We start from the raw sequence: 26871 nt of genomic DNA, 5'->3' as shown, positions 1-26871 counted from the left end.
ACAAATCTGGGCCTGCTCAGAAACCAGAGTTCAAACAATATTTTTAAAGGAGCCTAGCTTTTAGGTCAAGAAAGACGCTCTCGTGAAACCAACGCTGATCCAATAACCAGATAAAAAAGATTAGCACACGTTGACCGGCAGAGAAGTGCCAACCACGACTGGGAACCTTCTCACTTAAACACCAGGAATGGATTTGAGAAAGGCTATTCTCAGAGCTCAAACTCGACTCAGGTGAGGTTAAGTCAAGCCTTGGGTGTAGGTCACATTGACAATAGCGCTACTCCCTCGCCCCATAGAAATTGTTTCCCAAGCCCAACACTGAGGAAGCAGCAGTGGGAGGAACCGAAGGATAGTGACTTTCATTTCTCCTGAGTTCTGCAGGAGTTAAGCTTTCCGAAAGGCTGATTTTCAGCACTTGGAGCTGGCACTCCCTAGCAACTTCTCAAAATAGAAATGTGAAGGGCTTTCTGTTTTCTTCCATCTCACCGCCCAGCCCTGGCTCTCCCGGACTAATCTTCTGATGTCAGGTCACCACAAACAAGGGGTGGGAGTGGGGGGTAGGGTAGGGGTTCAAGGGCAGTTAACTCTCAATTCTTTGGTGTTTGGTTATCCAAGGGGATGGTCTGTACTCCAACTCCCTGGCCAATGCACTTCTCCATGGTCTCCACCAGTTTCCCTGTTTGTCGTTCTGACAAAAACCAGCAAGCAAGGAAGTTACAGCTGACATGGCAGTTGAAATAAGCCTTGCAGAGTACATACAGTATGTGGATTTTATGTGAACATTTACCCCCAGTTCCAGTTCCAGTAAATGACAGTCTACGTTCTGATGTCTTCTGATCTTCACAGTTTTTTTTAACTCCATGGATCATTTTTATTTGACTTTTTAGAAAATGAACCTTACTTGTGCCATTTAAAAAAAAATTAAAACTACCTCGTTGGATTACTAAGATCAGCTCTTCTTTTACCAGGATCACCATAAAGACATACCACCATGGTATTTCTTCTTTCTTCAGTGCTTCTTAACCTTTTTCTGCCTCTGCACTATTCTTAAACACAATCACACTCTCATTCATAACACCTCTAATGACACTACAGTGGTTTCCCCAAACGGAGGAAGGGCTACCTTGTCCTGACTCTGCCCCTCCCTGCCTTTCCTGAGAACCACTAATTTCCACCCACAAACAGAGACTACAATAAATATTAATACAAGAAATCAGCCAGTGAGCTACCTGCTGGTTACTTAAAATTAAAAAATGCAAAAATATATTGAGAACCTAGTAAGTCCTAGACCCCATCCAAGGGATCCTTATATATAGACCACCTCATTTAATGCCCACAACCGCCCTGCAAAGGCTGAGAGAAGTTAGGGTACTTGGTTTTCTCAGATCACACCTAGGAAACAACCAGCTCTAGTGGATAAAGGACTCAAGAATCTGGACTTCAGAGTTCCAATCCTGGGACCTTGATGACCCTGGCCCTTTGCCTCTCCCAACAGTTAGTCTCCACCTCTGTAAAATAAAACGTTAAAATTCCCTCCTGACTTCCATCTTCTAAGAGTACCCAGGCTTAACTGAACTGTGTCACTACAGCTGAGGTGAGGGTCTTGGATAAAGCATGAGAAAACTACCATCGTCCCCAGTACCCAAAATCACACACAAGAAGGAAAAGGGATTCGATACAGAGCTCCCTCCTTTTCTTCCCCAAGAGCCACACACACAAAAAAAGAGGGTGGGATGTAGCAGCACGTGACCAAATCAACGAACACGCCAAAGTGCAGCCCGTGGTCACACACCAATGAAAGAGCAGGGTTTCCCTCGTAACTGGCACCGGGCAGGGGCTCACACAGCAGCACACGAGGGACGTTAAGAACTGGCTTCAGCGGTGAGCAGCAGAGGAACGAGAGCACAGCAGAGAGATCAGTTTATAGGGTAGGAAGTAATGTTCCTCTGGTTGCTTCTAAGGAGTCTTTAAACAACTTTTTGGAAAGGCGGAGGGGGGCGGGGGCTGGGGGGGGGGTGGCAGGCAGGGCATGCTCCAAACTGCAACGTCGCTGCTCAGGGTTGAAAAGCCCCTCCGGCTCCATCCACCTGGACACAGGGGACGTAGTCAGCACGAGGGCCCGGACGGCAGCTGAGAGCGCGCGCAGGGGAGGCAACCGTATGAATTGGGAGCGGGATGGGGACTCCCAGAGACCTATAAATAAACTGAACACCAGCGCTGGAAGCCTTCTGGGCCGGGGCCCAGGTACCGCAATCCTGGGGCAGGGAGTCTTTGTTGGCGGGAGGCTTCGATTTCCGACGCCGGACCCCCAGAGGGCCAAGCCAGGGCCGAGGGCAAGTGTGAGCACCTGGGGGAAGGAAATGGCCAAGAGCTGGAGGCAAGAGCCAGTCCCTTGACTCCTCCACCGAAGGGATTCCCCCGAGACCGTTACCTGGGTGCAGACCCCAGACTCCCTCCCCTCACCCAAGAATCCCGAGGACGCGGAAGGCCGAGCCCCACGCCCCTTTGCTCCCCTTGCTTCGGGCCACGGGCCTTCTAGTACTTACCGGGCCCGGGGACCAGTCTTCCTCGCCCGCGTCCTCTCCCCTCCCTGCCCCCTCCTCACTTCGCGTCCCCTCCTCCAGGGGCCGCAGCCATGTCCGTTACTGGCAACTCCAAGGGGGTTTGCCTCCTTTCTCGGACAGCGGAGTCGCGGGCTCGCAAGCTAAAGTCCTGGGTGTCGATTGGTCGCAATCCGAGACGGGCGGGGACTCTTGGCTTTTTATTGGCTGAGCGGAGCACTAGGCTGTAGCCACAACCTCCCCTCCGGGAACCTGGCGGAATTAAGAGCCCAGTGATGCCGGCGGGAGAGCGCGCAACCACTGTCCATCCTTTTTTTTTTTTTTTTTTTTTTCCCTCTGTCCATCCTTGAACGTCATGCCGTAGCGTTTTCTGATCCAGAGTTCCGGACCAGAGGCGAGGGCACGGCTTTCACCTAGGTTAGTTTTCCTATGGAATTATCGTAAAAAGATCAACGGGCCGTCCCGCCCCGCGCCTTTCTTTTTAGCCCTTTGCAGAGCGCCTGTGTCTCCAAAGCTCCCTCCTTGTTGCTGGGAACAAGTGCCTCGAGACGCCTCGCTCAGAGACCTTGGGGGGAGTCCCTCTGGGACCGATACTGCTTCGAAACCGAAGCTGGAGAATCTAAGGCAATACTGCAGTTTTTCTCCTCAGCTCGGCTGAACTCTAAAGGGAAAAACAAGTTAAAAAAAATTTTTTTTCTAAATAATTAGAGAAGTCGCCTGGGAGACCTCTCTTGGGAAAACAAAGCAAGCCTGTGTCAGTATTTACTTCTGTTTTCCCAGAGATCTAAGTCTGGAGAGTTGTTTTTTTGTTTTTTAGGCTGTTTATAAAACTAGAAGAAGGTCATGGCTGGTCCTGGGAAGTAAGAGCCCCTTCTCCCTGTTAATGAATTTGATTATGTAATTAAATCTCTCTTGCTTTTCAGCTGGACAAGAAGGTGCCATTTCAGTGCCTAATCTTGTATGTTTGAACTGTTTTAGATGTTGTCTAAAACTGGTAGAATCATGTCCCTTTCCTGAACACAAAAATCTGCTGTTTATCTTCGCCAATAGAAAAAGTCCAAATCTCTCTGCCTGACATCCAAAGCCCCTCATAAATCGACTCAGGCATACATTTCCAGGCTTAACTCCCCACAAACCAAACTACTCCTGCAGCCACATAGATTCACCACCATCCCCTAAATGCCTCTGGGACCTTCCCACCTCTGCTTCTTTGCCCAAGAGTTTCCCTGTGCTTTGTAGGTTCCTTCCTACCAATAAAATCAATGTTCAAATCCACACCCATCCTAAAAGTCTACCCCAAACACTACCTGCCCAAAAGCCTTCCCTAACTTTTAGTCATTGAAACTCTGTAGCACTGAGCTTTTCTGTGTGTCTCCACTGCTGCCTTTACAAAAGTATGCTTTGCACAGAATTATTTTTGTAAGACTTCAAGCAACCTGAAGGCAGCTGGCTTATCCTGGCAGTCCACACAGTACCTTGTTTGGAGGCTGGTACCCAGTAAATGTTTGCTGAACTGAACTAGTCAATTGCCTGTATCTAATGTCTTTTCACTTCATCCCAGAAGGTTTATATGGCTGCATTTGGAAGGTTAGCAGGTGTAACATAGTCATCCTGCCCTGCTCCACTTTGTACCCCAGTCGCCTCTGGCCATACTTGTTTCTCTGTTCCGTTGGGTTTTATGAATATCACTCAACAAATTTGAACTGAGTGCCTACCAGTTTCAGGGGCTGTGCCACAGTCCTTCACTGTGCACTGACCATCCCCACTGTCAATCCCCCCAGCTATAAAACTTTGCCTAAGATGGGACTTCCCTGGCGTTCCAGTGGTTAAGACTCCTTGCTTCTACTGCAGGGGGCACAGGTTCCATCCCTGGTTAGGGAACTAGGATCCAGCATGCTGCACAGCATGGCCTAAAAAATAAAAATTAAAAAAAAAAAAAAAAAACAACTTTGCCTAAGAAGTAAATCAAATCACTCGATCCAGGGCTTCCCTGGTGGCGCAGTGGTTGTCCAAAAAAAAAAAAAAAAAAAAATCACTTGATCCAAAACATACTGATATACCCACTCTAAATTCACCCTGGCTAGACTTTTTGTGGCTTTGAGGTCTCTATGGCCATGTCTTCTTGGTTGTCTAGTAACCCCAGGCAGCTGTACCAATCCTTCTTCACTTTTCTGGAGCTTTCCCTATCTCTCCCTACCAAAATGACCTTGATGGGAAGACCAAGGGCTGCCAGTGGAGATGTCTCATCCAATTCATCTATTCCTATTCCCCTTTCAACATTCTTCCAGGGAAGAGATACTCCTCTTCCTTTCCCCATCTGTATCCTCAATCCCTTGCCTCACCCCAGCCTATTTCCCATCTCTAGACTTAGCTTATGCTGTTTGCGGTGCCTGAAATGCCCTTCTCCTTTCTTTCGAACTCCCGATCATCCTTTAAGATCAGATTGGCTTGTCCCTGCTCTGTAGATAACTGTATCACTTCACTTACCACATTGTTTTATATCTTCGACAGCAAAATAATATTAATAATACATTAGTATCCAAGGTCTCTTTCTCTCCTCCTGGATTCTGTCTGTGCCTGTTAGGTTGCCAGATCATTGCACAGTATCAGAAGAGTAGAGGAAAGGTAGGACTGAGAAAGGCAAGCCTTGAGTGATTGGGTTTACTTTGGATAGGATGCAGAGTTACCGGCAAATGAGAGCAGTTGGGTTTGAAAAGGGAGCAGGAGAAAGTGAAGAGAGAAGAGCCAGGATGGTGCGGGGTTAGGGAAGAGCCGGAGGAAGTTTGGAGAGAGGAAAAAGAGAAGCTTTAGAGCAGAGTGAGAAATGCCTTAGGGGAGTAGGTGGAATACCTTTCCCCTGTTAGTCTGATACTGTACAGTGAGTGACCTGGGAACCTAACAGGTAAAGACAGAATCCCCCTTAGCAGAGAGGAGGAGGGAAAGAGAAACGAATAATAGGATTTTAGGAAGACTTCTCGTAAATCATTTATGTAATTCCCCCTTTGACGTCTTTCTCAAGAGACTACAGTAAGATCTGAAGTTGCTTTGCAATTACTTTTGAATGCCAATTATCATTTCTTTGTATGATTCTGTATAGATACTGGACATATCCATCCCTAGGCTTTATGTAGTTAATAACATTGTCTAATTATATGTCATTTCTCTTCCTGTGAGCCCCTTGTGTCCAAGGACAATGTCTTCTTCACCTTTGTGTCACTGTTGATTAACAGAGTGCCTGGCACGCAGTAGGTGTCTGATAAATGTTTGTTGAATGAGTGAGCTGGTGCTCAATTGTCCTCTCTAGCATCTTTAGTTGCTTCCTGTCCATTGGATCATTTCCCCTAGCTGTATAGACTTTCATAGTTCTCATCTCTCCTTAGAACAAAGAGGGAGGGGGAACAGTAGAGGGAAAAGAGAAAGAGAAGGGGAGAAGAAAGAAAGAGAGAAAGAAGGAGGAGGAAGAAGAGGCCTTCAGTACTAAATGGTCTCGGCTATGTGACGCTTCTCTCCCATATAGCTAATGAATCAACGAGCAAGAAGCTCCCTCTCTGTGAACCTAAAACTGCTGTAAAAATACGAAATCTTAATAAAAAATTAATTAGAAAAAAAGGGGACTTCCCTACCTATCCAGTGGTTAAGACTCCATACTTCCACGGCAGGGGGCACAGCCAAAAGAAAAAAAAAAAAAAGCTCCCTCTCTGTCTGTGATGTTATGTCTCTGTTAGACTAGCCAGTGTAGTAACACCTGATGACTTCACCTTAGCTACTACAGTCAACAGAGAATCACTGCTTCATTTATTATATTTTGTGGCCCTGGGGAATATTTAAGAGATGTAGCTGAGGGGCTTCCCTGGTGGCGCGGTGGTTGGGAGTCCACCTGCCGATGCAGGGGACACGGGTTCGTGCTCCAGTCCGGGAGGATCCCACATGCCGCGGAGCAGCTGGGCCCGTGAGCCATGGCCGCTGAGCCTGCGCATCCGGAGCCTGTGCTCCGCAACGGGAGAGGCCACAACAGTGAGAGGCCCGCGTACCGCAAAAAAAAAAAAAAAAAAGAGACGTACCTGAAAAACTCAATGTCGTGTGACTCTAAGAACCATGTTTCAAATATTGTTAAATCAGCCTGGAATAAACTCCTTCAAGACTGACCAACATGGGCTTCCCTGGTGGCGCAGTGGTTAAGAATCCACCTGCCAATGCAGGGGACACGGGTTCGAGCCCTGGTCCGGGAAGATCCCACATGCCACGGAGCAACTAAGCCCATGCGCCACAACTACTGAGCCTGTGCTCTAGGGCCCATGTGCCACAGCTACTGAGCCCACGTGCCACAGCTACTGAAGCCCATGTGCCTAGATCCTGTGCTCCGCAACAAGAGAAGCCACCGCAATGAGAAGCCCACACACCGCAACGAAGAGTAGCCCCCGCTCACCGCAACTAGAGAAAGCCTGCACGCAGCAACGAAGACCCAATGCAGCCAAACAAAAATTACTGACCAACGATGTCATGCTGTGTTGGTCTACCTGCCAGTCGGTCAGCAGTGTTTACTGAGTTCCCTGCATGTGCCAGGCCTGGGGCTGGATGCTGGGCATAGGTGGAAAAAAACCTGTCAGGATCACTGCCCTCAAGTGGTTATATTCTACTGGAGGAGACAAGACCTTAAGCAAGTAAATAATTATGTCATCTCAAGTGTGCAAAATGCAGCAAATGAGCATCTCTAATGGGATCCTGGTGACCACATCTTGGGTGGCTGGGGAAGGTGAGGGAGGAGGTGGCATGTGCAAAGGCCCTGAGGAAGGAGGGTATGAGACTGAGGAACTAAAGGGGATTCCTGCAGGAAAGGGGAAGAGTGGAGTGATGAGAGATGAAGCTGGAGAAGTAGGTGGCAACTCATTCGGGGTCTTCTGCACCACGTTAAGGGTTTTGACCTTTATTCTGAGAGCATCAAAAAGCCATTGGAGGGACTTCCCTGGTGGCGCAAGAATCTGCCTGCCAATGCAGGGAACACGGATTCGAGCCCTGGTCCAGGAAGATCCCACACACTGCGGAGCAACTAAGCCCGTGCGCCACAACTACTGAGCCTGCACTCTAGAGCCCCCAAGCCACAACTACTGAAGCCCGTGTGCCACAACCACTGAAGCCCGCGTGCCTAGAGCCCATGCTCCACCACAAGAGAAGCCACCGCAATGAGAAGCCCACGCACAGCAACGAAGACCCAACGCAGCCATAAATTAATTAATTAATTAATTAAAAAAGGAAAAGCCATTGGAGCGTTTTAAGCGAAAGAGTACCTGCGATCTGATTGGTGTTTATAAAAATACTCAGGTTGGCTACTGAGTAGAGAATGGATCGTAAGGAAGCAAGAACAGCTTTGAGAGGCCCAGAGAGGAAGCCTGGCAGTGGTGTGAGCAACACTGTCCCTGTGCTAAACTGGTGGCTGCCTGGGTGGTGAGTAGACGTCTTAAGAGATCTTTAGCAGGTAAACTAGGCAAAACTTAGTGATTGATTGGACTTAAGGTCTGGGGAGAAAGAGGGAAGGGTGACTCCTAGGTTTCTACGCCCTTGACCTCATATAGTGTCAGTTATAACGACAAAGCACCTGTTCAGCTCCAGGTGCTTCAGAAAGGCTAATTTAGAGCAAAGGACTGAACACAGCATCAGCCAGAAGACATCGCTGTTTGTTTGTGACTTCACTTCACCTCGATGGAAACATGGGAGGTGAGTAAGAAAACGTGAGCAACTCGGCAGGGCTGATTCAGGTTCTTGAACAAGGAGTGACACGCTGAATCCCATCCATGCAGAAACACGCTCCTCTCCCCTCGCACTGGAGCGTCCTTCGTCTTGCGCCATCCTTTCAGCCTCATCAGGTGTTTAAAAGTGACCGGGTGAAATGGTGATTGTTTAGATTCCTGGGCTGAAATTCTTTTAACTTGTCTGAGCTAAACGCCACAATCAATTAGAGTCCCTTGCCAGAAATCATACTTTCGGGGTCGACATTCTGCAAATGGCTAAGTGCTGATTGTTGCTGCAGCCGAAGCTTCAGACCCACCTATGGACACTTCCAGGCTCTTTGAAAGGAGGGACCAAATGATCAAAGGACGTGAGCAGACAAGTTACATAGGAAGAAACCAAATATTAGGAATTGTTATTTTGGAAGAAAGATTCAATCTCACTAATAAGCAAAGAACGTTAAATTAAAACAAATCCAAGGAATTCCCTGGTGGTCCAGTGGTTAGGATTCGGCACTTTCACTGTGAGGGCCCAGGTTCGTTCCCTGATCAGGGAGCTAAGATCCCGCAAGCTGCGCAGTGTGGGACAGCCCCACAGAAAAAGAAAAATGAAAACAAATCCAGAGGAGCCATTTCCCATTTGTTCAATTAAATAAAATAATCAAATTTAATAATGCTGAAACTGTAGTGAAACTGGTAGGTTTAAGCATTACTTTTTGATTGCAATCTACATTCTTATAATGTCTGTACTGGGCAATCTGACAGCAGGTGATAAAGAACCATAAAAGGATCAACTCTTGATTATCTCTTTTTATGGCAGTACAGCTTTAGGAAATGATTCCAAAGCTTTGTTTGGGTGGGTGGCAGATACAGCAATGAACAAGTAGATAAAAATCCCTCCCCTCAAGGAGCTCCCATTGTAGTTGGAGACATGGGGGAGGGTTGCTGACAGATGAGTGCGTCAGATGATGGTAAATGATATACAGAGAAATAGTTGGGGAGGTGAATGGAGACCACCGAGGGTTGGGATAGTTTGAGATGCGGTGACAAGAGAAGGCTTCACTGAGAACATATATTTGAGCAAACAGCTGATTTAATGCATTTTGCACTTACTCTCGTCTATAAGTATCATTGTATATACAGCAGGGCTCTGAATGATGTTGGTCTGGACTTTGGGAATATAATTCAGCCCCTACCTGAATTCTCTGGATAACTTTTACAACCTTCTGGACTTTATTAGAAGTTATTTTGAACAGTGTGTATGTGTGTGTGTGTTTTAACATAGTCGTTTCTCTTGCAGGATCTGATGGCCAACACCTTGAATCTGTTAGCAGAGTGGGGTGGATATAAGCGGGGGGGGGGGGCTTGGGGTATAAGTGGGGACTTGATATGTCTCAACTCCTAAATATATTTGGTTTTTTGTTTCTTTGTTTATTCAAATGATGACAAAGTCCAGGGTGTGGCATGGGAGTCAAGGGCTGAAATAACATGGATGTTAGGGATTCTTATCATCTAAGAGGGCAGGAGACTTAGTAGTCAACCTGCAACTACAAGATAGTTGAGTTCTAGATATTGAAAGCACAACACCATGATCATAGTCAGCAATACTGTGTCATATAATTCCACTTGCTAAGAGACTAGAATTTTTTTCTTTTGGCCGAGCTGCACAGCTTGCAGGATCCTAGTTCCCCAACCAGAGGTTGAACCCAGGCCCTCAGCAGTGAAAGCGAAGAGTCCCAACCACTGGACCGCCAGGGAATTCTCTAAGAGACTAGATCTTAAATGTTCTCAACACAAAAAAAGAAATGATAATTATGTGAGTTGATAGAGGTATTAAGTAACGCTACTATGGTGATCATCATTGCAATATATAAATGTATTAAATCAACATGTTGTACCCTTTAAACTTACACAATGTCATCTGTCAAGTATATCTCAATTAACAACAAAAAAAACTTGACATCTAAGCTCTTGGATGGATTGTCCATACAGGGTCATGGTAGAACTTGGAGCAGAGTATGAAATGTGGGGTCACAGATGATTGCCAGATGGCATGCACCTCAAGAGAGGGAGTTTTCATGAGGAAGGAACCAGAATGGCCTGGAAGCAGTCAGGAAAAAAAAGCAAGGAAAACCACGCAGCTGTTTCCCTTCCCAACTTGAGTTTGGGAGAATTCCGCCTCCCCTCAAGAGCTGCAGGAGAAGTGGCCTCTTCATGGGAAAGCCACTCCGTGGGTGAAGGAGGGGTTAGCACGAGTATCCTTTGAAGATGCTGAGGCTGTTAGAGATTTCCTCCTCGAAGAAACAAGGGCTTCAGATCACACAGGAGGAAGGTTTGAAGGGAGGTAGCAGTGGAGGAAATGGCTCAGACTGGTATTTGGGGTTGTGCCTGAGGATAACTGGTATGTGAGGCCAGGTAAAATTATCTGGGATGTTGATTCTTGAGTGGGCAGCTCCTATGTTCCTTCCTCAGCTGCCAAGAGCCTTTTGCCTCTAAGTTGTGAGTGATATTTTTAGGAGAAGCTGCTCCTCTAATATCTGCAGAAAGCCGTAGTGACGTCTCACTGACGAGGACCTTCTCTTGAGCCCTTTGACTCACTCGAGAGATCCTCTGGGGAAACTTTGTTGTAAATACTGAGAATGAGGCAATTCTGACACTCGTTTGTCCTCCTGAAGAGCAATCCTGAAACAGGGACACAACTTTACAACACAATATGAACATCTGGCTGCATTCCCTTCCCGAGACTTAAATCTCCGGATGACGGTGAATATCCACACAAAAACTTGGTTCATAATACAGCAAATCCCCTACATACGAACAAGTTCCGTTCCAAGAGTGCGTTCGTAAATCCAATTTCTTCATAAGTCCAACAAAGCTAGCTTAGGTATCCAACTAACATAACCGGCTATATAGTACTGTACTGTAAAAGGTTTATAATACTTTTCACACACACAATACATAAAAAACAAATAAAAAATAAAACATTTTTAATCTTACAGTACAGTACCTTGAAAAGTACAGTAGTACCGTACAACAGGTGGCATACAGGGGCACGTTCACATCTTTGAAAGTTGCATACAACTTGAAGGTTCGTATGCAGGGGACTTACTGTAGCTCCAAATGGGAGACTACTCAAATGTCCATCAGCAGGAGAATGGATAAACAATGGTGGTATGTTCACAAAAGGGAACACCCTGCAGCAGTAAAATAAACAAACCACCGATACACAATATAAATGAATTTCACAGACATAGTGAAGGCAAGAAGTCAGACCGAGGAGATTACATACCATACAATTCCATTTATATGAACATCTAGGACAGGGATGGGGATGTGGATGAGGACCGACTTCAAAGGGGCATGAGGGAAATTTGAGGGGATGAAGCAAATGTTCTATATCTGGATTCGAGTACAGAGCTACATAGGTTTATCTATCAAAACTCATCAAACTATACACTTAATATCTGTATGTTTTAGTGTATCTAAATTATACCTCAGTAAGAAATACATATATATGTATATATTCTTATTGAGGTATAAGTTAATAAATATAGATATATATGTATCTATAGATAAAGATACATTATAGATATATACATATCTATATCTTTAAATACAAATATATCAATATAGTTAGAGGTATATGTGTATATATATGCATATGCATATGTATAAGTATATATATATATAAAACAATCTCCTCAACTGGGTGTGATTGTTGCCCCCAGGGTCATTTAGCAATGTCTGGAGACATTTTTGGTTGTCACGATTGGGGACTGCTATTGGCATCTAACGTGTAGAGGCCAGAAATGTTGCTAAGCAAGCCACAAGGCACAGGACAGCCCCCAAAACAGAGTTATCTGGTCCAAAACGTCAGTGGTACGAAGGCTGAGAAATCCCCTGTAGCCTTAGGTGAAAAACCATCATTGTGTCATCTTACTGATCTCTGGGTTTCCACGTAGGAGAGGCCTCTATGTTGTTTGCTTTCCAGAAATAACAGCAGTTGACTGACGTCCAGGTCTTCTGTGTGCCGCAAAGCAGCCGTTTTAATCTTCCAGAGTGAAAGCCATATTTCACTGCTTATCGGTGGGAATTGAGACAGATCTACTCTGCCTGTTGTGGTCAGAGAGTCTGGTGCGTTTCATGGAGGGGCTGCAGCAGAAAATCCTGTTAGAGGAGGTTGGGTCCATTTTCTAAGGATCCATGAAAGTTATTATTACCTGAAGAAAAAGGAGAATGCTCCCTCCCCTCAAGCTTTTAAACAGAGAAATGAGACGGTCAGGTTTGGGAGGAAGAAAGATGAATTTGTAGATGAGCTCGAAAGAGGAGCCAGTGGAGACAGGAAGCCATCGGAGGTGGTCCAGATGTCAGGTGACAGGGCAGCCACCATCCTTACCCCCCACCCCAACCCCAGGCACCATCACCAGCACTTTACTTCCCAAACACCAATGCCAGGCTTCTCTGTCTGGCATTCTAGACTCCTTTTTGCACTGCTTCTTAGCACTTTAGGTGTAAATATCATGTCATTAACTAACTTTTAAGCTCTCTGAGAGCATGGACAGCACCTTACTGCTTTATAATTCCTCACAGATTATCACAATGACTGTTTACATGTACATTCACGTCCTTACAGTGACACCAAAAGTCCTGAAAAGGAAGGAAACTGTCTTCGTTTAGGAAAATATTTGATAAATATTTTAAGGAAAGATGAGACCCAAAAGGCCTAGGTCAGCAAGGCCAAACAATAAGAGAATGAACCTAAATGCTCTGCATGAAAAAAATGAACATCAGAATTGGAGCTGGATGAGAAATAAAGGAAAGAGCAGAGAGGAAGGCTGAACGATGTGAAGGGAGGTTGGAGCCTGAGAGGGCTTTTAGGAAAAAAACATACCCTGGTATGGATTTAAAGTTGCTCATGTTTCGGGACTTTCCTGGCGGTCCAGTGGTTAGGACTCCGCGCTCTCACTGCCGAGGGCCCAGTTCAATCCCTGGTCAGGGAACTAAGATCCTGCAAGCCGCATGGCGAGGCCAATAAATAAATTAATTAAATTAAATAAAGTTGCTTGTGTTTCTACAGTGTAAACCCCTGCATCTCCCCAGTCCGTCAACAGAGAGATCTACTCGTACGGATACCTGTGTGAGTATTTGGTTTAGTGAAAATTAAGGCACAAGTGTATGGGTAACAGGAAGTACACCAGTGGGATTGTGGGAGAATCCCGGAAGTAAACCAGTTCAGCTGGGGACCAGAAAAGCTCATGAGAACATAAGACCCTGCAGAGAATTCTTTCGAACGGGGTTCAGGTTAATGTTGTCTAGATCTAAAAGGACCAAGGAAGCCCCCTGCTGATATCTGAACTACATTTACATCGCTGTCACAGGGGTCCTCTACCCTGGTAGGTATGCTCACAGGAGAAGGCAGCCAGCTTCCACCCAGTCCAAGAGAACATTGGCTTACCTACAGAGGGGGCCATATTAGTCAAACAGAGTGGAGCCCGTTAAAGAAACAGTAAAACATCTTGCAGAGGAGTGCTCTTTGTTAGTGAGCAGTCAGGACTGCAGAGGATAACAGACATGCTTCCTGGAACATAAACAGCTACTCCTGGCCCTGTCCTCTCTCTCGGAAGAATACATTTTTCTGCTGGCTTCTGGGTCACTCTGGTTTACCTCCTGCCTCACTTGTTACTCCTTCTCAATCCCCCTTACCAGCTCCTCCTCTGACCAGCCTCCAGATATTGGAGTGGGGAGGGCCTCCTCTCTTCTCTGCTAGAGTATCTCTCTAGGTGGCCAAATTCAGTCTTATGGTCCTAAATACCATGTACATGCTGATGGGTCCCACACTTATATCAGTCTTAATTGCTACTCTTAATCCCAGCTTCACTTACTTGACACCTTCACTTGGATGTCTAACAGACATCTCAAATTTAAAGCATCCAGGGACTTCCCTGGTGGTGCAGTGGTTAAGAATCCACCTGCCAATGCAGGGGACACGAGTTCAAGCCCTGGTTCGGGAAGATCCCACATGCTGCGGAGCAACTAAGCCCGTGCGCTACAACTACTGAGCCTGTGTTCTAGAGCCTGCGAGCCACAACTGCTGAAGCCCACACGCCTAGAGCCTGTGCTCTGAAACAAGAGAAGCCCGCGCACCCCAACAAAGAGTAGCACCCGCTCGCCGCAACTAGAGAAGCCTGCACAGGCCCAACGCAGCCAGAAATAAACAAATAAATAAATAAATTTATGGAAAAAAATAATAAAGCCTCCAAAGTCAAGTTCATAGCATCTTCCCTATACCAGCTTCCTTCTTCCAGTCCCCACCACCACCACCACGCAGTAAGTGGTACTAGCAAATACCCAGCTGCTCCAGCCAAAACCTATCATCTTTGATTCCTTCCTTTTCCTTGCTTTCTGTATTTGATTATCAGCAAGGTTTATGGGCTCTAACTCCAAACTACAACCCTAATCTGTCTACTTCTCACTTCCAACTCTACCACCCTGGTTCAGTCCACTATCAACACCTGCTCTACTACCGCAACAACTCCTAATTATTGACAGGACCCTGCTTCTTCTCCAGCTGCCCCCACCAATGCAGTCTCTGCACAGTGGCTAGAGGGATCTTTTTTTTTTTTTTAATATTTATTTATTTAGGCTGCGCTGGGTCTTAGTTGTGGCACGCAGGATTTTCGTTGTGGCGTGAGGGCTTTTTAGTTGTGGCATGCTGACTTCTTAGTTGCAGCATGCATGTGGGATCTAGTTCCCCGACCAGGGATCGAACCCAGACTCCCTGCATTGGGAGCGCAGAGTCTTACCCACTGGACCAAGAGGGAAGTCCCTAGAGGGATCTTTTTACAACATAAGTCACAACATGTTGCTCCCTTGCTTGAACTCCTTGAATGGCTTTCCATCATACTTAGACTAAAATCTCATGTCCTTACTATGATGTATTAGTTATCTATTGCTGTGTAACAAATTGCCCCCAAATTTGGTATTTTAAAAACAATAAGCATCTATTATCTCAGACAGTTTCTATGAGTTGGGAATATGGGAGAAGCTTGACTGCATGATTCTGACTCTGGGGTCTCTCATGATGTTGCAGTCAAGATGCTGGCCGGTCATCTGAAGGCTCGATCGGGGCTACAAGACCCAAGGTGCCTGACTCATGTGTCTGGTAAGTTAATGCTGGTTGTTGGCAGGAGACCTCAGTTCCTCATCACATGGACCCTCTATAGGGCTGTATGAGTGGCCTCAGGACATGGCTGCTGGCTTCTCCCCAGAGCAAATGATCCAAGGCAGAACAAGGCAGAAGCTCCAATGTCTTTTGTGACCTCTCCTTGGAAGTCATGCTCCATCATTTCTACAATAGCCTACAGGTTACACAAGATAGCCCCACTCAATGTGGGAGGGACGACACAGGAAGTTAATACCAAGATGCAGGGATCACCGGGGACCACCTTGGAGGCTGCTGTCACACATGTCCTACAAGGCCTTACATACTCTGATCCCTACTTCTATTTCCAATCTTATTTCCCACCACTACCACCTTGCTGTTCAGCATGCTCCAGCCACACTGGCCTTCTTTCTTTTTCTCCGACACGCCTGGTATGTTCCTGCTTCAGGACCTTTGCACTTGCTGTTCCCAGAATGCCCTTCCCCAATAGGTTTTCTTTTATAAATTTATTCATTTATATTTACTTTTGGCTACATTGTGTCTTCATTGCTGCACGCAGGCTTTTCTCTAGTTGCAGCGAGTGGGGGCCACTCTTTGTTGTGGTGTGCGGGCTTCTTGTTGTGGTGGCCTCTCTTGTTGCGGAGCACAGGCTCTAGGTGCACAGACTTCAGTAGTCGGGGCACGTGGGCTCAGTAGTTGTGGCTCATGGGCTCCAGAGCACAGGCTCAGTAGTTGTGGCGCACTGGCTTTGTTGCTCCGCGGCATGTGGGATCTTCCCGGACCAGGGCTCGAACTTGTGTACCCTGCATTGGCAGGCGGATTCTTAACCACTGTGCCACCAGAGAAGTCCCCCAAGAGGTTGTCATAACCAGAATGTCCCTTTCTCTGAGGGGACTCCCTTGACCCCCAATTTAACATGCCCCCAGTCACTATCCCACTAGCTTTTTGGGTTTTTTTTTAGAGTACTGGTCTCTATCTGCTATATTTTCTTGTTTATTTGTTCATTGTCAGTCTCCTCCACTAGGATACATGCCTCATCTGAACAGGAAATTGAATCTATTTTTGGTCATCACTGCCTTCCCAGCACTTAGAACAGTGCCTGGCACATAGTCATGACTTTGACAAATGAGTGAATGAAGGGCTTTCCAAGGTCTGATGAAGTATCCACAAGAATATCCACCTGCTTCTGACTTCATGCTTTCTAAGCATCCTTCTGACAGCTTCTTGAGTCTCAGAACCAGCTAGGGGATGTCCAGGGAGACACATGAGACTAATAATAATATTAGCAGTAGTTAACCCTTGTGTAGGGTTTACTATGTACTATGCACTGTCTGAAGTTCTCTACATAACTCATAATAACCCTATGAGGATAGAAATACTATCATTCCCATTTCAGAGGTGAGAAAAGTGAGGCCCAGAGCGTCCAAGTAGCTTACCATCAGATCACCTAGCTAATAAGTGATAGAGCAGGATTCAACCAGGCAGTCTGTCTCCAGAGGCCAAGTTTTTTTTTTTTTTTCAAACAGCTTTATTGAGATATAATTCATATGTCATGCAATTCAACCATTTAAAGGGTATCATTCAGTGCCTTTTAGTATATTCACAGAGCTGTGCAACCATCACCACACCAATTAGAGAACATTTTCAGCACCTCAGAAAGAAACCCTGGGGCTTCCCTGGTGGCTCAGTGGTTAAGAATCTGCCTGCCAATGCAGGGGACACGTGTTCGAGCCCTGGTTCAGGAAGATCCCACATGCTGCAGAGCAACTAAGCCCATGTGCCACAATGGCTGAGCCTGTGCTCTAGAGCCTGCGAACCACAACTACTGAGCCCGCATGGCACAACTACTGAAGCCTGCGTGCCTAGAACCTGTGCTCGCAACAAGAGAGGCCACTGCAGTGGGAAGCCCACACACTGCAATGAGGAGTGGCCCCCACTCGCCGCAACTGGAGAGAGCCTGCACGCGGCAACGAAGACCCAACACAGCCAAAAATAAATAAATAAATTTTTTTTTTTTTTTTTTTTTTGCGGTACACGGGCCTCTCGCTGTTGTGGCCTTTCCCGTTGCGGAGCACAGGCTCCAGATGCGCAGGCTCAGCGGCCATGGCTCATGGGCCCAGCCGCTCCGCGGCATGTGAGCTCCTCCCCGACCAGGGCACGAACCCGTGTCCCCCACATCGGCAGGCAGACTCTCAACCACTGCGCCACCAGGGAAGCCCTAAATAAATTTTTTTTTAACTTATAAAAAAAGAAACCCTGTTACCCCCTAGCACTCAATTCCATTTGTCCCCAACCTCCTCCCCCAGTCGTAGGCAACCCCTAATCTACTTTCTATCTTTATGGATATGTCTATTCTGGACATTTCACATAAATGGAATCACATAACCTGTGATATTTTGTGACTGACTTATTTCACTCAGCACAATGTTTTCAAGGTTCATCTGTGTTGTGATGTGTATCGGCACTCCATTCCTTTTTTTTCCTTTTTAAATATTTATTTATTTACTTGTTTGCGCCGGGTCTTAGTTGCGGAATGCGGGCTCCTTAGTTGTGGCATGCGAACTCTTAGTTGCAGCATGCATGTGGGATCTAGTTTCCTGGCCAGGGATCAAACCCGGGCCCCCTGCACTGGGAGCATGGAGTCTTAATCACTGCGCCACCATTCCACCATTAAAAGTTCCTCCATTCCTTTTAATTACTGAGTAATATTCCAGTATGGATAGACCACATTTTGTTTATCCATTCATCAGTTGGTGGCATTTGAGTTATTTCCACTCTTTGACTATTATGAACAATGTTGCTATGAACATGTGTGTTCATTTTTGTGTGGATGTGTGTTTTCATTTCTTGAGTAGATAGACACCTAGGAGTGAAATTGCTGGGTCATGTGGATACAGAGACCAGGCTCTTAAATGCTTTGCTGTACAGCCTCCTGTAGCAAATGAATACCTCGAACCAGATGGTCAGTTTGGCTTAAACTCTATCAGTCTTGAGGGTCTTAGCACAACTGACACCTGCCAGACCCTAGGGCCTGATCACTTCTGGGTAACCTAAAACCCAAGCGGTGAGGGGTTGGCCTGAGAATGACAGAAAATTCCCCCAGAGGAAAAACCATTGCCAGTTGCAGATTCCTATATAAGGTCCTTCCCCCACTTCCTTTTCTAAGGGGAGAAATGGGTTTGTATCCATTCACCTGCCATCTTCTCATCCATGGCTCTTTATGATCAAAGGCAGAAACTTGGGAGGTGACGGGTTAGTGTCTGGAGGTGCTGTCAATACCTGGAAATAGAATATTCCTGTTCCAAAAAAATTGGTCATTTTAGGGATCAAGTTCAGCTGAGGTCTCTCCCAGCCCTTCAGCTCAGGCTCACACCACCTTTCAGCCCCTTAGGAGCGAGGCTGCGTCCACTCAGTGATGGGTCTTTCTCCCCAGGGAGCTTGTTCCAGCTTCCAGCATCAGGATGTACAGATGAAAGGAAGCTAGCTATGCAATCCGCAGGACCCACCAGCCTTAAAGAAGGGGCAGGATGGATTTGCCTGAGGGCAACACCTGGGACTTCCCCTTCAGGTGTCCCTGCTGAGCTCTGCATAATCCCTTGCCAGGTTGGCGGTGTCACATGCTTCAGCTGTGACTGCCACCTTGCCCACCTGAGGGGGCCAGCCTCAGGGGCTTACTGGCACAGTGAGGACTGAGCGGTCAATGTCAGCTCATAAACACAGGTGCCCTTCCTGGGGAGGCACTCCGGGGCTCAGGAAAAGACAGCCCCATGGCTGAGCAGTTCATCTGGGGTGTAAAGGTCAACAAACACAGGTTGTTGCCTTGGTTTTGTTTTGATTTTATCGTGGGTGTGGTGAAACGTGCTGTTCAGAACTAAACGAACTTTAGTATTCCCTGAATGTCTTTATTGGACTGAAGTTCAGGTCTGTTTGCAGTTCTCATAATAAACCCTTGAACTCACTCGCCACCTTTCCTTTGGGTCCTCACAGAGCTTTTTACTGATGACCTAGGACATCCCCGTGAAATGGCCCGCAGAGTCAGTAACATCTTAATCGTATACATAGCCTAGAAGGCAGAAACGTAGGACAACCGCGCTAAGTGGTTTTGCTCAGGATCGCATAATAAATGGGCTGTGGGATGACGCTGAAAACAAGCCCTTCCCACAGCCGGAGAGCTTAAGCCGAGTTTGCGAGGGGAAGGGGCACGAGGTGTAGGAGCAGATCAGCTGGGATCTGGGGCACCCGCACATGCCCCGGATCCCAGCTGATTCGAATGTGCCCTTCCAGCTTCTAGACTATAAGGGAAAATCCCAGCTTAACTTGAAGGTACAGTATGTAGCTGGATTTTTTTTTGTCTTTATCCTCGATAAACAGCCAGGTGATTCCAGGCTATTCCAGGATCGCAGAGGAACAATTCGGTTCAAGCTATCGATGTGTAGCCCACAGATTTAAAAATTGAAAGGTGATGAAGACCAATTTTACCTGATGGGAAAAAAAGGGAAAAAGCTTTAAATAAGAAAAGATACACATTTTTATATTCAGCATTGTAATATTAGTTGCTTGATATAACTCATAATTCCCAAGTTAAGAATGATGTTTAAGAGGCCATCTGGGGAGAAAAATTATGTTCCTAAATGGTAAACATGTGAATTTCCTCTATGAAATGCATTCTCAGTGGAGGCGGTATTGCCCCTAGAGGGGAAAAAAAAAATCGGTTCTTTTTTTTTTTTTTAGATTCCATATATACGTGTTAGCATATGGTATTTGTTTTTCTCTTTCTGACCTACTTTACTCTGTATGACAGAGTCTATGTCCATCCACCTCACTACAAATAACTCAATTTCGTTTCTTTTTATGACTGAGTAATATTCCATTGTATATATGTACCACATCTTCTTTACCCATTCATCTGTCGATGGACACTTAGGTTGCTTCCATGTCCTGGCTATTACAAGGTTCTAATGAACCTAGGGGCAGGACAGGAATAAAGATGCAGATGTAGAGAATGGACTTGAGGACACGGGGAGGGGGAAGGGTAAGCTGGGATGAAGTGAGAGAGTAGCATTGACATATATATGCTACCAAATGTAAACTAGATAGCTAGTGGGAAGCAGCTGCATAGCACAGGGAGATCAGCTCGGTGCTCTGTGACCACCTAGAGGGGTGGGATAGAGAGGGGGGGAGGGAGACTCAAGAGGGAGGGGATATGGGGATATTTGTATACTTATAGCTGATTCACTTTGTTATACAGCAGAAACTAACACACCATTGTAAAGCAATTATACTCCTATAAAGATGTTAAAAAAAAGATTGATTCTTGGAAGATGAAAAAAATGAGATTTTGTAAGAGTTTGTGGTCTTCCAAAACTTAACTCTGCCCAACACAATCTTATTTCTTAGTATTTAATTTCCGTCATGAAGGAGAATTTCATTTACTATTTCCCTTTTGGGGGAAATAGTGAAAATTTAAAAACATTTTCAAACACTGCTCCAAGAGAAGGTCCCCTTTCTCATGGAAAGATTCCGCCAGCCACAGCACATCTTTCACTCTGATTTTTTTCTACAAGTCAATTATTAATTGGGAGTCAGATTCCCAGGGTCAATCATTGGAATGAAGGCAGTCAGTCCTGCATAATCTGGAGGATGGCATCGTGCTGGGATTTGCCGGGCAGAGATGGGTGAACACTGGGAAAGAAGAGGGTCTCGGGGCTCAGGCTGTTTCCATCCCCTGTGCTTCCTGGCCACATGGTTCACTCCGGTGGTTGCTCTCACTTGCAAGTGGTTAAATTCAAGAGTGTCATGAATGCAACTTTGAGAAGGAAGGTAGGAGAATTTCTTTTTCTGCTGGTGCTAAAACTGAATCACTGTGACCCTCATTATTTAAAATCAAGTGTATGTCCCAAAATATTCGACCTTGGACAGAAGCTGACCAGGACTAGAGGGAGACGAGGACCCTCGCTTGATCAAATGAGATAATATATGTGAAGATCATGATTAGATGACATAATGCACGTGAAGATGCTTTTTTGTGCAGGATCTTAGTTCCCCAACCAGGGATGGAACCCGTGCCCCCTGCAGTGGAAGCTCGGAGTCCTAAGCACCAGACTGCAAAGTATATAAAGTATTTTGTAAATCCTCCCCCTAAAGATGTGAATAAGCTACATAAATAAAGGCAGGTTTATTTAAGGGTGATGAACAGATCCCTGCCTTGATTTCAACACAAAAACTTGGAATAATTGATGGATGTTTATGAAACTTCTCTATCTTTGGGTGACAGGGGCTCCGTGAGAGTGTGTGACATGTTATCGGCTGTTACTCCACCTGGTATTCTGCGGCCTCCTCTTGAATTGCTGGATGCTTAGTTATTTTTCATTACAATCCTGTCCTTTCTTCTTGTGTCCATAGAAACTACCAGTAATGCGGGGACTTGTCCTTTCACGGGGCCTCTAAGATTCTCACAGCTTTGCTCGGAGCCCGAGAGCTTTGCCCCTTTAGCCAGAAATAGGGCTGGTGCCTGTACTGGTGGTGCCTTCTAAGTCAAACCCAAAGTGTCCCTTTTTCCATTTGAATGCTGCCTAAGGTGTGTCCCACTGAGAGCGTCCTGGCTCAGGATTTGGTCCTGGGGGATTAGAGGCTTCATACTTTGGTAAGCTGGAGAGTCAGTCATTCTGCAGAATAATCAGTGCCTCCAACATAAAAAGGCACATGTACTCAGAACCCAGCTTTGCTCTCGTGCGAAGAATGTGCATTAAATATGTTGCATCACTTTTGTGCCTTTTAAGTGTTTGGTTGACAAAGGAATTTGTGAGGAAGTTCCTAATATGTTTGATACAGATGACACGTCAGTGTTCTTACAGTTACTGAGGCAGCAGGCTGTGAGGGTTACAAGTGGGGCCCAGACAGATAAACTCAAGTTTGAATTGCAGATCTGATACTTACTGGCTCTCTCAAAGTGGGGCCTCCTTGAAGCCTCAGTTTCCTTATCTGTAGAATGTGGGTAATAAGAGAACCTTCTCACTGGCTTGTGGGATTTTTTTGGGTTTTGCTGTTGTTGTTGACTTTGGCAGCACTCCACAGCTTGTGGGATCTTAGTTCCCCGACCAAGGATTGAACCCCGGGCCCCCAGCAGTAAGAGTGCAGAGTCCTAACCACTGGACCGCCAAGGAATTCCCTAGCTTGTTAAGGGAGATAATGAGATCATGAACAGAAGACGCTGAGCCCAGTGCCTAGGACATAATGAGTGTTCAGTCAAAGGTAGATGTGGTCCTTGTGATTGTTAGTGAAATGGGGAGGTAAGACAGGGGGGGAAACGTGATTTGGAAGAAAAGGAGCTAAGTGAAATTCCACACAGATTTTTACAAACCTTATGTTTAAAAAAAAATTACCGTATTTATTTTGGAATAGGTAATCCGTGCACATAAATAATGCAAAAGAGACAAAGAGAGATGAAAACTAGGTCTCCCTCCTACCCCTTACCTCCCAGTTCCCCTCCCCTAGGCAACTAATATACCAATTTCCTGAGAATCCTCCCAGAAATTTTCAGTATTGAAAAAATTACTTTGAAATAGACTCACAGACATAGAAAACAACCTTATGGTTACCAAAGGGGGGAAGGGGGTGTGTGTGGATAAATTAGGAGTTTGGAATTAACAGACACACACTACTGTATCTAAAATAGATAACCAACAAGGACCTACTGTGTAGCACAGGGAACTATATTCAAGATCTTGTAATAACGTACAATGGAAAAGAAGCTGAAAAAGAATATATATGTGTGTGTGTGTGTGTGTGTATCTATCTATATCTGAATCACTCTGCTCTATACCTGAAACTAACACAACATTGTAAATCAACTATACCTCAATTAAAAAAAATTACTTTGGAGGGAAATGAGTTTTGAAGGGCAGAAGACTTTGATATAATAAAGACAGCTGCCTGTGTGTCGTGTTGGACCCCAAGTGGAGGGAGTATTTTGAAAGCATATTTAGTTCTCTGCAGCCTGAGCCAGACTGGGTGAAGTCTTTCTAGCTATAATAAGACACATGGGCTCAGAAAAGCAATATGATTCAGAAGCAGGATTCACAGCTCCCGAAGCAGAGCCCCTCATGTTTGGTGGAGGATGTCAGGGCAGGGCAAAGCCATACTGTGAGATCTGAACTCTGGACTGTGGATTCATTCCCGACATTCCCCATGTGCCGAGCCCGCATTGTCGACATTCCCCTTGGGCTTAGGTCCTCTGCTCTCCTCTCGGACAGGGATCCTCGGGGTCACATAGTTTTCCCTTCAGCTGCTGGAGGGGCCAGAGGACAGGTTAGAGGAGACAATGATCAGAAACCAAGGATCCTTTCTTGCATTCTCCCCCTGGCCTGCTGGAGTCCAGTTTCCATTCTGTAAAATGCACAGATCTTATATTTACCCAGGATCCACTGGGGAAATTTAAACATGCGCAAGTCCCAAAATGCACCTGTTTAGTGGATAAACGGGGCTATTTGTTAATGGGATTTCTGTGCGTATATATGGAATCAAGGTATATATATGTCTCCAATCTTCTGTCAAGCAAATGGGTATTGAATCACCCAACTGAACGAGATTCTGTGACCTCGGTAAAACATTCCGGTACTTAAGTCTACGTCAAAAAGTTCCCACTTGGATCTAACCTGAATTCACTAAGCTGAAATTTGTCTGGTATCTAGTCATTAAGGAAAATGGCAGTGATCATCTTCCAGTAACCTCTCAGTTACTGCTGTGACTGTCTGTATGCTCTCCTTTCTTGGTCTCCAAACCAGGCCAGAACTTTCCCTGTTCAGAATATCAGGAAAGACCCCTGACATAGCATCTTTTACTCCATTATTCGCTTCCCCTGCAGCCTCCAAGCCTTTGGAGCTGCTTGCCTGGTTCATCTTCAGTCTGCGTGTGTATAAGCTCAGCTATATAAAGCAGATTTTCCCCATCTGACATTCCTAAATATCAGAGTGAGTGAATAAATGGCACTCCCTTCTGGTCTGTAGGCAGTTCTGGTATTTATATTGATCTGAACCCATGATGAGCTTGTAGAGTGTTAATTTTCCTAAAGCCCAAACCCTCACATTAATTTGGGAGAGGGTGGAGGTTTGATGTCTTGAGTTGAGCCAAAGACTGAGGGACGGAGTTGATTCCTAGACCCAGAAAGCCTGCTGGCAACACTGTGAAACAAGTTGCTTTATTATTTTGGAGTTCAGTGCAGAAGAACAGAGATTGCCTTAGTAAACTTCCAGGGATTTTGTGACCAAGTAAAGTCTCATAAAACACTCAGCTGGACAAAAAAGAAGTACAAGAAGCGGGGCAGGGTGGGGGGATAAGGCAGAATTGGGAAAGCAAGAAGCATTAGAATTGATTTACAAGCAATCCTATCCTATTTTCAAATAAAGTGAGCCTTAAGGAAGCAGCTAAATTACATTACTATTTCTCACAGCACCCTACTGTTATTATGGCTGAGGACCCTGAAGCTTAGTTAGATGAGATCAATTGTACCAAGTGCCTCATACAGTGCCCTGAAACATAGTTGGAAGTCAGGACAAGTTCGTTCTCTTCCTAATTGTATTGCTATTAACAAGAAGGGTTAAAGGAGTAATGGAGTTGACGTTCTGTTAGTTGCCAATTAAACCCTCAGCTAGACTGCCATATAAAACACAGGCAGTAAATCGCGTCTGTAGCCAAACTGCCCAGGGAGGGTTGTTCCCGGTGACAATCTGGTTTAAGTTGTCTGGCCACCTTGGGAGGGGCCTTGGGATACCATTGAATCCCTGAAACCAGTCTTGTTTCTCTCAGTCCTGACCGTTTTCTCAGTGTCATAGTCCAGACGCCATAATAACAGTAGTAATAACAACAGTGAACATTTCTTAAGAGTTTACTGAGGGCCAGGCTCTGACTTAAACACACTGCGTGCATTATTTCATTGGGGCTCCTAAGACAAAATGTTCAGACACTGAGGATCCTTGCCAGAAGGGAGGACACCAGAAACCTGGCCGCTAAGCTGTCAAAATCTGAAAAAGTTTGAGAAAGAGAGAATAAATTCCGTAATGCTCTGCCCTTGGGTCATAAAACCAAGAGAACAGACTAGCAGAGACGAAAGATATTTCACACGAGAAGGCAGAGAAAATGCAGCTTTGTGGTTGATTCAATAAATGGGGAAATATGACTTCTGTTCGCTGGTAACCACGAAGAATTGAAACGTGCGGTTAAAGATTGAGGGGTTAAGGAGGGCGAGAGGGGAGGGTAGTCTTGTTTCTTCCTGATTTGTGCCTGATTCCAGGGAACTGGGATTTCCATTACGTAGGGTACGACTGGATATTTCCTCCATGTTTCGTTGCTAGGACCTGGCAAACGGCATTTCCTGGCACTCGGAAGCAGCGAGTCCCGACAGCAGCGAGGTCGAATCCATTTTTGGAGCCAAACACCAGCATTCTTTTGCAGTGAGTTCTGCAACCTCAAGGTAGCGCGCTTCCCTAGAGTGACCTCTAGTGATGACCACAGGAGTTGCCCGATTTTCCAGCCTATGGAAGAATCCCCCTAAAAATATTGGACTCCTTGCGACAACAGAAGCCTCTTCCTTCTTTCCCTCACTAATTGCCCCGTGGAGGTGATGACAAGCAGGGCTGGCAACATGAGCAAGTTGAAGTCATTCCACTTGCTAATCAAAACCATGAAGTATGTTTTCATGTGGAACACAAAAGCCCTGAAAGTTTGGACGTTCCCAGCCTTCCGACCGTGGCAGTGATCACCCTGCATTGGAATGAGACACTTGTCCACCTGCCAGGGGTGCAGCCTGCCTGGTCACAGGGTGGCAGTGAGCGTTTTCTCTCTAGAGAGGCCTTAAGACTTTATAGGAAAAATAATGGTGATAATCTACAAACTGTTTTGAGATCGTTGGATGGTTGGTAATATAGGTGTGTCTACTCAGGAGCCAACAGCTAAAAGATACGGCCTGATGCGTTTTTGTTTTAATCAATTATTTACTTATTTTGAAATTTTATTTATTTTATTTATTTTTGGCTGCGTTGGGTCTTCGTTGCTGATGCACTTTTAATAACTATGGGAAATGGATCCATGTGGGATAGTTAAAATGAACACGGGGAAAACTGAGATGTGTGTCTAAAAGGTTATGGCTCAAACATTTTGCAACACTTTTACAATGTGTTATCTTATTTTGCTTATTTGCTATTTTCACAACCACTCTGTTTGGAGATGTATTACTTTCCCCATTTTTTCCCTGGTAAGGAAATTAAGTCACAAACAGATGACACCACATAACAGAGATTACAGTGACAGAAAGGCTAGCACTGGAACTGCCTCTTTCGCCTTAAATCCTATGTTTATTTATACGCTGTGTCTCCTGGGTCAGTCCTCCCAACCTCAAACTGGAAACTGGGGTGTCATCCTTTGTTCCTCG

At 45.6% G+C, this 26871-nt stretch overlaps 1 protein-coding gene and 2 long non-coding RNA genes across 5 annotated transcripts in view; 2 read left to right on the top strand and 1 right to left on the bottom strand.

Moving 5' to 3' along the window:
- TMEM94 (transmembrane protein 94) overlaps positions 1 to 2669 on the bottom strand; it is a 34843-nt gene extending 32174 nt beyond the window's left edge. For all 3 annotated transcript variants that reach the window (XM_024760698.1, XM_024760699.1, XM_024760700.1), the window contains exon 1: positions 2547 to 2669. The gene's annotated coding sequence lies outside the window, so the exon portion shown is untranslated. The remainder of the gene's footprint in view (positions 1 to 2546) is intronic.
- LOC112410244 (uncharacterized) lies at positions 1844 to 15429 on the top strand. The gene is made up of 3 exons (XR_003005398.1): positions 1844 to 1928; positions 13362 to 13421; positions 15375 to 15429. It is a non-coding gene; the product is annotated as an uncharacterized LOC112410244 (long non-coding RNA).
- Positions 15430 to 21090: 5661 nt separating this feature from the next.
- LOC112410243 (uncharacterized) lies at positions 21091 to 26611 on the top strand. Its single transcript, XR_003005397.1, has 2 exons — positions 21091 to 21266; positions 25796 to 26611. It is a non-coding gene; the product is annotated as an uncharacterized LOC112410243 (long non-coding RNA).
- The last annotated feature ends 260 nt before the right edge of the window (positions 26612 to 26871 follow it).

This window comes from Neophocaena asiaeorientalis, unplaced genomic scaffold (genome assembly GCF_003031525.2).
Source record: "Neophocaena asiaeorientalis asiaeorientalis breed wild unplaced genomic scaffold, Neophocaena_asiaeorientalis_V1.1 scaffold30, whole genome shotgun sequence".
Classification (NCBI taxonomy): domain Eukaryota; kingdom Metazoa; phylum Chordata; class Mammalia; order Artiodactyla; family Phocoenidae; genus Neophocaena; species Neophocaena asiaeorientalis.
Note: the sequence above shows the minus strand (reverse complement) of the source record. Positions and strands in the feature narration are given on the sequence as shown.